The sequence below is a fragment of the Gallus gallus genome, chromosome 11 (assembly GCF_016699485.2).
Source record: "Gallus gallus isolate bGalGal1 chromosome 11, bGalGal1.mat.broiler.GRCg7b, whole genome shotgun sequence".
Classification (NCBI taxonomy): Eukaryota; Metazoa; Chordata; class Aves; order Galliformes; family Phasianidae; genus Gallus; species Gallus gallus.
The window spans coordinates 19,014,859-19,026,277 of NC_052542.1; the positions used below are offsets into that span (position 1 = coordinate 19,014,859).

General features: G+C 48.2%; 1 protein-coding gene across 4 annotated transcripts in view; it reads left to right on the top strand.

The window, feature by feature from the left end:
• ZFHX3 (zinc finger homeobox 3) overlaps positions 1–11,419 on the top strand; it is a 511,657-nt gene that overhangs the window by 287,426 nt on the left and 212,812 nt on the right. For all 4 annotated transcript variants that reach the window (XM_040707006.2, XM_046899383.1, XM_046899384.1 and 1 more), the window contains exon 4: positions 8,591–8,704. The gene's annotated coding sequence lies outside the window, so the exon portion shown is untranslated. The remainder of the gene's footprint in view (positions 1–8,590; positions 8,705–11,419) is intronic.

Here is an 11,419-nt window from a genome sequence, read left to right on the forward strand (position 1 = left end):
CACAAGGCAGGGCTGCAGGCCCTGAGTCTGAGGCTTAGAGCTTGGATGAGAGGGCTGAAAGAGGCAAAAGGAAGGACTTAGCATATTTTTAATTAAAATAACAAGCTGGGACCTGTCGCTACATAGATTCCTTTGTATCCTGAGTTCCTTTCCCTCTTTTCATCTCTGACTTTTTAGATTAGGTACTCTTGGAGTGGGGATCACGTTTTCGTCTGATCTGGAAGAGGCCTGGCATACTTTGAGGGCCAGCATTGTCCATGCAGTAATGAGAGAAAGCAGAAGCGTGGTTGTGCTGCTGTCTTGCTGCTGCCTGCCATCACTATGAGACATTCGGTACTTAAAATAGTTGTGCTCAGCGTGTCCCTAATGCTGAGGGTTGCTCACGAATTAATTCTGCTGCTTCTGGGGTCGGTGTTGGTGTGTCTGCTTTGTATGTTGTTGGTGAACCAGGAATGGAGGCGCAGAAACACCAACTTCTTTGCCCAAAGAAATGGAAGGAATTGGCGATATCTGCTGGGCTATGGCACTCCATGTGGCACAGAGCTCAGCATTGCTGCGTGTCCTACAGCAGTGGGTTCAGAAGGACGGCCAACGTGCCGTGTTTTTTGTTAGATGAGGAATTAGCTCGTTCAGTGCGTAGTGTCAGATGTTGCTCTGTTACATGTGCTGACTTTGGGCTGAGGTGAACCCGTCAGTCAGAGCGATGGTGATTGTATCACATGATTGGAAATTTGTTCTAACAGTGGCACAGCCCAACAGAACAGATTTCATAAGTGCAGCTTGATTCTCCATCCATGTAATTTAGCATAAAACCTAGAAAAGAAGCAAAGCAAACTGAAGTAATTGCAAAATACAAATTTTAATAGAGCTAATGCTCTGGAGGATCTGTGTCAGGGGAGCAGGGTTTGGGTTTGTTTGTACAGATGGGGCTGAATGGCACTCGAGCTGCTGCAGGGCTGCTCTGCGCTCCGGCTGTGCGAGAGGGCTGTGCTGCGCTGTGCTCTGCAGCTCCCAGAGCAGGGGAGGGGTGCACAGCCTTCGGTGGGACCTTTTCCTTTACTTCAGGCTTTTCCTGTTTGTTACACACGTCCAAGAGGATGCTCCTACATTGTTCTGGAAGCTGTACGTACCATGGCGAGAGGTAGTTCGCTGCCTTGATCCCACTTCCCCTTCTGCCATTAAGAACAGATTTCCCGACCCCCCCCAACTTTTGGAGGGCAGCCGCCTGTCAGGCAGGTGACCGGCCCGCCTAGGTTGTGAGCAGCACCGCTGCCTTCTGACCCACCTACATTAATGAGCAGATGCTGCTAATTTTAAACATGCTCCATGTTGACCCTGAGCAAGAGGTGGGAGGCTGCCAAGGGCTCCACGTCTGATCATGTTAAATATAAAATACAATAAAAACAGATGAAAAATGAGCTGTGGCTCTGCAAGGCCCTCCTCTTCTCCTTCGTTTCTGCTGGGTCAGATTGAGCCTTATCTCTGTAAGATTCTATGTCAGATGCCTCATCTCGGCCTTGAGGTTTTACCATTTCCCCAATGCAGTGAGGTGGGAATACAAATGGCAGCTGATGGAAGGAGCTCCAATGCCTGGCCAGAAGGATGCGACCGGTCCGTGGTTTCCCACGTTGCTTTTTTTTCCTTTAAACTACTCGAGAGTGCTCATAAATTCGTTAATCCATTCTTGTGTTCCCTGGATATAATTTGCAGTTCTTTGATGCTCAGCTGTGTACCGCGAGTCTGAGCACTGCTGATGCCACTGTGTGATCACAGCGCTGTTCTGCACTAAGTCCTATAGCAGATGGCCTTTACAGGCTGTCCTGCACTTTCTTTTCAAGATCTGAAGCTTTTGGATATTAATAGTTTTGCTGCTAAATATCTTCATACCTCTGATTAGAGATTATTGTTCTTTTTTAGGATTTCTCAGCTATTAACAATGCCTGGTGTTGTTTTTAGTTGTCGCATCTGCTCCAGCTCCATGAGAACAGCCCTGGCCATGTGCACGGGTCGGGAGCGGCCGCTCCTCTGCCCGGCTGATCCCAGGCCGTGCTATAGCGGGGACATGGCCGGAGCTGCACTGCTGCTGTGAGATGGAGGAGGGGGCCCGGCCCCCAGCAGCCATCCCCATTAGCAGCGGTGTGAGGGGCCGCAGCCCTCCAGCACCGCCCAGAACCCCGGGTGTGATCTGCTGTCTTTGATGGCACGCTCACAGCCATCTCGCTGCCGCTCTGATCTTTCTTAGCTGTGTGGCCCTTTAAATATCCCATTTCAAATGGGAATGAGAAAGCGATCTGGTGGAGCCCCTTCCCATCTTTCGGATCTGCGCTCTTATTAAGGCTTCCCTCGCCCGTATTCATCACTTTCTTCCTTTCTGAAGGAGTCAGCTTGATTCAGTACTTTTGGGACTCGGTGACATTAATGTATCTGTTTTATGTAACACGGGGTCATTATTAACTGAATCCTAGATCATAAAAAGGGTATAACAAGAGAGAAGGAGGGCTTTTCCCCTTGAAGATAATAGCAGTCACGCAGAAGAAGAGGAGGGCAGGGGTCAGCGAGCTGCTGCCTGATTGGGCGCTCGCGCTCCGCATTGACATTTCTGCAGTTTCATCAGAAAGTCTAAATAATCCATGTGAAAACGCCGGGTTATTTACAGAAGATATATATGCGCTGCATGAGCCTGCAAGATACCGAAGACATAATCTTGGCTCTTGGTGCCTGCTTTTGTACAGCAATACCCCTGCTGCTGCTGCTGCTGTTGATGTAAAGATGCATACAGTCTGCGAGCCAATGTGTGGCTGTGGGGAGCTGGGAGGGTGGGAGACATACGGGAATTTGGGAATAGAGAAATGAGAGCACTGTGGGACTTTGCGGGGGGAGGGGGGCAGGAGGGCAGCACTCTGGGGATGGGGAGGTGGTGCCTCCCTCCAAAGTGGGCACTGTGGGGCCGTGGGGGTCAGCACACCCCCGGGGAGGGGCTGGGGCTGTGCGGCACTCCTGCCCAGGGCCCGGCACTGGGGAGCATTCCTGGCTGGCATTTAATGTTTTTTTGCATCTTCCATTTTTGAACGGTTCCTTATTTACAGGTAGCTGCAATGCCTGATCTGCTTTTTTTGATTTCTATTTTAATTTTTTGCATTTGTTAGAAAATCGGTTTTCTTCTATATAAATTGCCATGTTTGTGAAGGGGAGGACCTGGGGTATTTTTTCTATGGGATGTGTTGGAGAATCACAGCCCTTAGAAGCACATAAAGGGAGCGGCCGTCGCGCAATGCACAGCACTCCCACTGCTTCCCCATGTGGTTCCGGTGGTGTTGGGCAGCTGGGTCAGCACCGAGACATCAGCACTGGGCTCTGCCCTCAGTGCTGGGAGTAGAAAGGCACCACGTGGCTGTGAGCTGAGCTCCACAGCATCAGCTCTGACACCCGTACCGATCAGTACAACTGATGGGGTTCCTACTTTTGTTTGGATCCCAGTTTTGAACATGTAATTCTTCTCAGCATAACTGTGAGAATTAGAAACATTTTGTAAAGGGAAGGCTGAGCTTCGTGCGTTACTGGGTGAGTCCAGAAGCAGCAGCGTCAGGGATCCCACCGCACTGCGTCAGGTGAAAGAGCTGATAAAATGGTCATGTTTGCGAACCAAACTTGAGTCTTCAAGGTGTGTGGGTAGCTGAGCTTGCGGAAGAATAAGTCAGTTCTCTGAAGCAAAACACATTCAGAGCCATTTGACGTTTTAGCTCAAAACCCTTCTTTCAATTTGCTTTGAGATTAAACTTGGCCACAAGGTCACAGCCTAGGGGGGAATTTTGGAACAATTTTCAAAGCAGTTAATTTGGACATTTTTCAACTATTTAAATGCAAATACAGATGAATAAATAATTTATGCATTGCTTTGACTGAAAAATATTGTCATGTAAGAACACACAAACTGTCCCACAATTAGTATGGCCTGTCTTCAGAGCAGCTGGCTGCTTGGAAAAACAAGTTGTGGAGCTGGGAAAGGGGCCGCTGGCACTCCGTCCTTTCCAGTTGTGTTTACCTTCGTGTCTGTTGCTTTGACTGGGCTGTTGGAGGGCGAGTGGGACTGTGACAGTACAATAATAGGCACTTGAGAAAAGATTATAGAGTTATTCAAAAGTCATTATTTTACCGTAGGAAAGTTAAGTGATATGTTTAGGTAAGACTTCAATTCTTGAAGAATTCCAAACTGTGGAGCCTGACCTATCAGTGGTCCAAAGTGACAAAATTATGTTAGCTCTGGAGGACGTGTGTGGGTTGATACCAGAAGAGGCTGTGGCAAAACATGCACAGTGGTACAGCCGTGCTGTCCGGTAGTGCTGCGCTGCAGAAAGCTCCTGCAGGGCAGTGGCGGGGCTGGGCTTCCATCAGTGGTGCACCTGAGCTTGGGCAGGCGTCCACGGCAGCTGTCCTGAAGCACTGATGGCCGTTAAGCTCTGTTCCATGGGAGGACACCTCTCCCCATGGGTGGGAGCTGCGCTGCCTCTGGGGCAGTGTGGGTACCTGATCCCACAGAGACCGGAGAAATACCCGCAGATGTTTCAGAAAAACAGTTTTAATCAGCTGGTAAAACTGCAGTAAATTGACAGTTGAACAAAGCATATTAGAAATTTAGGAAAAAATGGTTTTTTGGTTTTTTTTTTTCTTTCACTTGAAAATCAAGCTGAAATTAAATAATTTCTTGCATCAAACAAAATATTCTGATCACACCAAATATTTCCTAGTTTAGTTTCGGGAATATTTCTGTTCAGTACAGGGCACTTCTTCAGGCTCCAGCCTTGCGGTCAGCTGCCAAACCGCAATCATGAGCTGTGTCCCATCTGTGCACCCAGAGCCCTGCGGCTGTGGGGTTGGTGGATGCTGCACAGGGGCCGTGTGTGGCTGCACAGTGCAGCCCAGTGTGTCCCCGTCCCGACTCCACCACCCCGGCTGGTTCTGTGCTTGGGGCTGGGCTCCTTCTCCTTCAGTTATTGATGGCCACAGTGAGGCTGCTGGTCCTTTCAATTACACTGTAGTGAATCCCTTAATCTCTTTAAGTAGCTACCCTAGCCTCAGCTCATCACGCTCTTTACCTGATATAGCATCTATATCCCAATCCTAATCTGGAGCTGATCGTCGGTAGTAATGTTTTTTTTGTTTGTTTGTTTGTTTTTCCCCACCTTTATTCTGCCTGGGTTTTCATGTACCTAAGGAAACAAGCAAGAAGCATTGCAGTGGGCTGGGCTGGGTGGCAGCAGGTAACCTGCAGCTGGGGGATGCAGGTGTACAGCAGCAGTGCTGGCATCCAAACAAGGCTATTGAGGTTCTGAAGGGGAGGAAGAACATTTTTTCATGCATTTTCATTGATTTTTGATATTGTACAAAATCTAGTCATGTAAAGCAATAACATGGAAAAGATACAGTCATTGAAAAACAATTACAGATCAAATGCCCGCTGCTTGAAGTCAGCTGCACACCCAGCCCACCCCCTGGGCCAGGCCCCATTGACTGTGCACAGTAAGAGATGCAGACTGGGATTAGAAACAAGAAAACTGAAATATAGTTTGGGTTGGAAGGGACCTTAAAGCCCGTGCAGCCCTCATACGTACCTGAGCTGCCTCCTACTGGGGTTCCAGCCCCTTTAGGCACTGGAGAGCTACAGCGAGGCCTCCCAGGGCTTCTCCTCTCCAGACTGAGCACCCGCAGCTCTCAGTCTTGTCATAATTAGGTGTAGTAATTAGATGTCCCATTGAGATGCTGTACTGGTGGGTGGCTTTCCCCCAGCAGTTGCCATCCGTGGCAGTGTGGGCAGAGCTGTGCAGGGCAGTGTACCCCTTGCCCTGGGGCACAGCCATGGGCCGCTCCCCACTCTGTTCCTGCAGCATGCTGAGCTCCTCTCCGTTTTCAGCATCCTCCACTTAGTGAATTTTCCGTAATGTTATGGTTGGGCACTGCAGGCCAGGAGGGGTGGCGACCTACAGACAGGCCACACGTCCGCCTGCCCCTGGGCGCTGCGTGGGGCCCGCCAGTGCTGGGTGCCTCGGGGCTCACGTGGCCCATGGTGGCTGTAACTCTTGGCAGGGTGCGACATGCCCGTCCGCCCGAATTAGCGCAAGGCACACGACACTTAGCATGCTGCTAATTGCCATCAGCTGAACACAAGCAGCCCAGTGTGTGGGCACGCGGCGGGACAAAGCATGAGCAGGCGCTGCTGGAGCCGTACCCGCACGGAGCGGGGGCTGCCCGCATTGCTGCCGGCCCTGGGCAGGTGCCCGGGCAACCGCCATCCGCCCGCTGCTGTGTGCCGCGTGGAGAGAGGCCTGGGCCTGCAGCCCGGCCCGTGTCACGTCAGGGCTGGGCACGAGCTCCTGCGTGCAGCCTGAACCCTGGGGGGCAGCGGGCAGTTCTGTGTGCAGGGAGCAGCCCCGGTCCCACCGGAGCCCCTTCCTGCAAACCCACAGCTGTGTAGGGGGGTCAGGGTCACCTCCCCGTCTGCCCCCGCTGTCTCCCCCAAAGGATGCGAGAGGTCCCAGGGCCACCCAGCGCTGGCCCAGCCACACCTGCTCAGAGCACCCCTGGCGGCCCCTGCCCAGCCCCGGGCTGCTGGGGGGTTCCTGCTGCTGGCACCCCACTCCAGGGAGTGATTCCCGAAGGCAGGAGGGATGTGCTGCCCGCCCTGCCGTCAGCCAGAGAAGGGGGGGTTCTCCCATGTGTGGCAGAGCCTGCAGGGAAAGGAATGCTGCTTCTTTCATCTAATCTGCCGGAGGACGGAGTAATGTATTCTCCTGTAACTAATCTGGAGGCAGCGATGGGGCTGTTCTCTCATCTCCAGCACAGCGGCAGTGACTGAGGGAATCTATCCCCCACATACCTGCCAGAGTCCCAGTAATTAATCCTGTTACATGGCCAAAATGAGAAGCCTGAGCTTTCTCTGCTGTTCCTCAAAGGATCCCCTAAGGATCGGGGATGCTGTTCTATGTGCAGAAAAACAGACGTGCAGGCGTAGGGCTTCACCTTCCCTCTCCCTTTACCCCAGTGGTGCCAGTATTGCTGTTCCCTGACCCATCTCCTTTACTGCAGCAAGTGAAAGCTTTCCTTGGACTGGGAATCAAGTTCCTGTTTAATCGGGGCTGCACGCCTGCATCTTATCTCCCAGTCACCGATTTCTGGGAGTTGTTCAGGAGCTCTTCTCTGATAGTTTTAGATGTGACTTTCCTGAAAAACCGTGTGTTAGCTGCATTATCTGTGTTTCACCTCACTGTCTTCTGTTTCTGGCATGTTTATGAGTGTGCTGCAACAGTGCAGAGTCTTCTGTTCCTCTCCCTTGCTATGTTTTGTTCATCCCCTTTTTTCTCTATCTTTTTATCAGGAATTTTCAGGAACATTTAATCCCGTGCTCCATGACAGTTTAGTTTCCTTAAGTTCTTAAGTGCTGGAAAAGCCTGTAGAAGATCTGCCTCCATGGTGTCCGACCAAATCCCGTCTGAGCCCGTCTCTCTGGGAGAACATGAATCCATGTGCAGGAGCCTCAGCTTTGGGGCTCTCCCAGAGCACCGTGTGTACCCATGTGCTCATTCAGACCCCACTGTTTCCTACCGTTTTGCCCCTTCTGAAGATCAGACTGTTCTTTTTTACAGCTCTCGTGGTTGGTCCTAAAACTTCTTGTAAAGGTTTGTCACCTTCCAATTCTCTGACACAAAGAAGGAAAGAAAATTTGGCGTTTCATATTTGAGCTGTTTTAAAACTCTTTCGGGAGGACGGTCTGCTGTTGGTGATGTGCCACTCCGGTGTGCCAACCTTCCCGACCTCCTTCGCAGCAAACTGCAGTGCAAAGAATTAATTTAATTTTGCTGCTGTGTCCTTATCTTTCTTAATTCCTCCCTTTGCGCCTCGATCATCCATCAGCTGTGCCAGGTGACTGACAGGCTTCCTGCTTTTGTGTTTGCGAAGTTTTCATTAGCTCTCCTACCTCTAGCAATTGTTCTTCAGGATCCTTGCCTTGCCTTATCATGGTTCTACATTTCACTTGCTAGATTTATGTGCCGTTCCATTTTCACTGTTCAGAAGCAACAAACTTCCATTTTTCAGAAGGTAACTTTTATTTCCAGTAGCTTCCTTCTGTCTGTGTTCTACCTCTCCATTGTATTTGGTTTTGTTCCTTGTGCATCCACTCCCCTGCTTATTACATGGAAGCAGTGCTGGGCTGCAGTGGTTAGGCAGAAAAGTGAGACTGCAGAACTTCTGTCTTTGCTGATAGACGAGTCAGAGTGAGGCCGTGACACTGACAAACTTGCAGGCTGTTCACTGGCAAAGCCACCTGTTGGTGCAATCTTCTCCGTGTGAAGGCAGACAGTGGGAGAGTGCACTGGGAAGTGCAGCTCTGTAGCAAAATGGATCTGTCATATAAACGTGCTGTACGTCAGCTTGCAGATGCAGGAGTTGGAAGGTTTGGAAAGAGTTGGGACTGAATTTGAGCTGACCACAAATTAAGAATATTATTCCCTCTAACTATGATCAGTTTTTGGTTCTTTTGTGCAATATTCAAAAGTCTTCTGGATTCCTCATGTACTTCATATTCTTTTGTTGGCAGGTGCTGATCTGGAGAATTTGTACCAAATATTTCCAGGCTGAGTAGGAAACACCACTCCATCCCCACTCACTGGTGCTGGATCTTGGTACATTATCTTCACATTTCCATACTGAGGTAGGGAGATCTTCTATGACCTCATTTTCTTAAGCCTTGGAGAAGTGATTTTGGTGTTGGTAACCCTCCTGGGAGGTGTAACATAAATAACGTGGATTAAAAGAGATGTGATTACATGTAATGCAACCGTGCTGCTGTCTCAAACAGATTTTAGAGTTCTTTGTGTCTTTTATCCTCTGCCATTCCAGTAAGCAGCAATATTTGCTTGCTCTTTCTTAAATGGCTGTATTTCTCAAATGGCAGTCATTTCTTAAATGACTGTTTTTTGATAAATGCCATCTACATGAGGTATTTCCTAGCATGTGGTTTGCTGGGTGGTACTCTTAGCTCCTCTTGTTTTCTGTCTAGTGAGATGAATGAAAAGGTGTTTTTTGAACAAGACCATCCATAACGTGCTGGTTTTTTTCTGGGTGTCTTCAAGCCAATGCCTTGTCAGGTTATAGCTCTGTGTGGGCTTAGGGACTCCATTGGTTAATTATTTGTCTTGGCCCTAACTCTTAGTTTCTGTCATTAAAGGACAGGCCAAATGATCAGTGTCCTTGGCTTAATCTTCTTAGCAAGTAAGCTGTCCATTGAATTTCTGCTCTAATCAAACAGGCATAAGGAAAGATGAGAAAATAAGATTTCTGGCTTGTTTCATATTGCGTGTGGATTGCTGAAAGTAAATCATATTCCAGTGATCTGTTTCAGATCTTAAGTATTCAGTTTCCAACACTTACAGTAAATGATGTGCTGGCAGAAGAAACAGAGTTAAAAACCAACCTTCTCTTCTGGCTCGTCTGGAAGTAGTCTCTCTACTTTCCCCATTAGATTTGGCACTGAAGATGTACCCATTGTCCAAATGTTGTAATGTCTTTCAAAATGATTTTTTATGTAAGTAGAATTCACCGAGTCACTGTGAAGTACCTGATTTTAATATATCTGTGTGTCTTGAATAATTATAGAGTCATTCATAAAAGCTGGGATACTCTGTAATACCAAAGCTGTGTTTGTGTAATATTGATAGCAGTAGAAAGATTAATGGTAGGATTCACACAACGCCCATCAGTATCTTCTGTCTAGATTGAGAAATGAAAGGTGTGAGTTTGGGTTTGGATTCTTTTCTTGATTTACTTTTTTATTCCTTAAGGAAGCTTTCTCTCTTGCTTTCTTCGTATGTTTTTATCTGTTGGGAGTATTTTGTTTACAACATAAGTGCACGCTTCAATTTCTTGAGAATCATCAGCTTTACAAATTAAATTGAAGCCCTGGGAAATTCTGTGATGGGCAAAGATGTGCGTTCTCTTTGTGTCCTTACTGACTCAGAAGATCCCAAGTACAGCATCTACTTTTTCCTCTTTAGTCAGGAACCTTTTCAAACGTTTGTATCTTTTGTGTGTGGTGTGTGATGGTCTTCAGATTTTGTAAACTGAATCCAGAGATTGGAGTGAGGAATATTAACACTGCAAACCCAGCTTTCTTGAGTTTGAACGAATATTCTCGACTTTGATCTGAGAATGAGAAGGAAAGATTGATGAAACAGAGAAAGTACAGACAAGCAGGCAGAAGGTGAGAGATGGGAGAGAAAGATAAAAGAGGCTGAAATGCAGAATGTTTCAAACATTTCAGGGAGATTACGCTGTGTGGTTGTTTGTGCCATTTATATGCTATCGTGTCATTACTAATCTTGCTGTATTGTAAATTGTTGTATTCTTTAAAAACATCCAACATCTACAAATGGAATAAATTTTGGGACCCATCTGTTACAGTTTTCATTAATGACTGTGGCAGAGGAGGCGGGGAGGTGTGGAGGGGCCCACAACCCTGGCACATGGCTGTGCCCTGGGAGGGTTGGGCTGGGAGAGGGTGGGACAGGAGGGCGGTGTATGAGTGGAGCAGATTGAGGGCAGCCAGTGACCAGGCTGGGTCCCTGTGGGTGGTTGGTTTGAGCATCTGTAAATAGACGTGGTGAGAAGCAAGCCGTAAGGGTGAGATGGGCAGCACTTCACTGCGAGGGGGAGTGTGCTGGAAGCCTGTTGAATTTATGGCACGCGGGTGTGCACACAGGGCCAGCAGGTAGCTGTGCCCGTGGTGTCACTGGTAATCAAAATATTGTATCTGAATAATTCGCAGGGCAAATGTGTAGAAATGACAGAGTTGCTGGAAACCAGGGCACGTATCCGTTCTCGTCACATCCACCGTTCTTAGCTTTGTTTTAACTTTTAGAAACTTTGATTCTCACGATGTGACTGTCCTCGGGTGTGATTTCAGTTTAAGCAAAACAGTGCTGCATTAAGGATGATACCAATGTAGTGGTTTCTGTTAGTAGGAAATATTTCTGAGCTCCAGTCACACTTAGCAGTCGGGCTGGAGTTTGGGAAAGAGAAAGCCTTGAGGGACAAAAAGCATTTCCAAATGTCTGTTCAAGAGCTGGATTTTGTTTAGTTGAATTGTAACACTTGAAAATGGTAGAACTGGTCGGCACAGGCAGGCGCTGCTTTATTTGGGCAAATGCTGAGAGATTTGGACGCTCGCTTGCCTCAAGAAGAGGCCCAAACCCCTGACCAGCTTCAGGAAAACCAGCAGTTCTGGTTCTGTGAAGACCGGGCTGTGTCTGAGCTGAGTAAGCCTTTTTTACCTTCACTTCTGCATGTTGTTGTAATTTTTCTCTTTGGATCTGATAGAGTCTTGGTCTTGGAACTGAAGCCTTTGATTTCAATGTACAGTGGTGAAAAA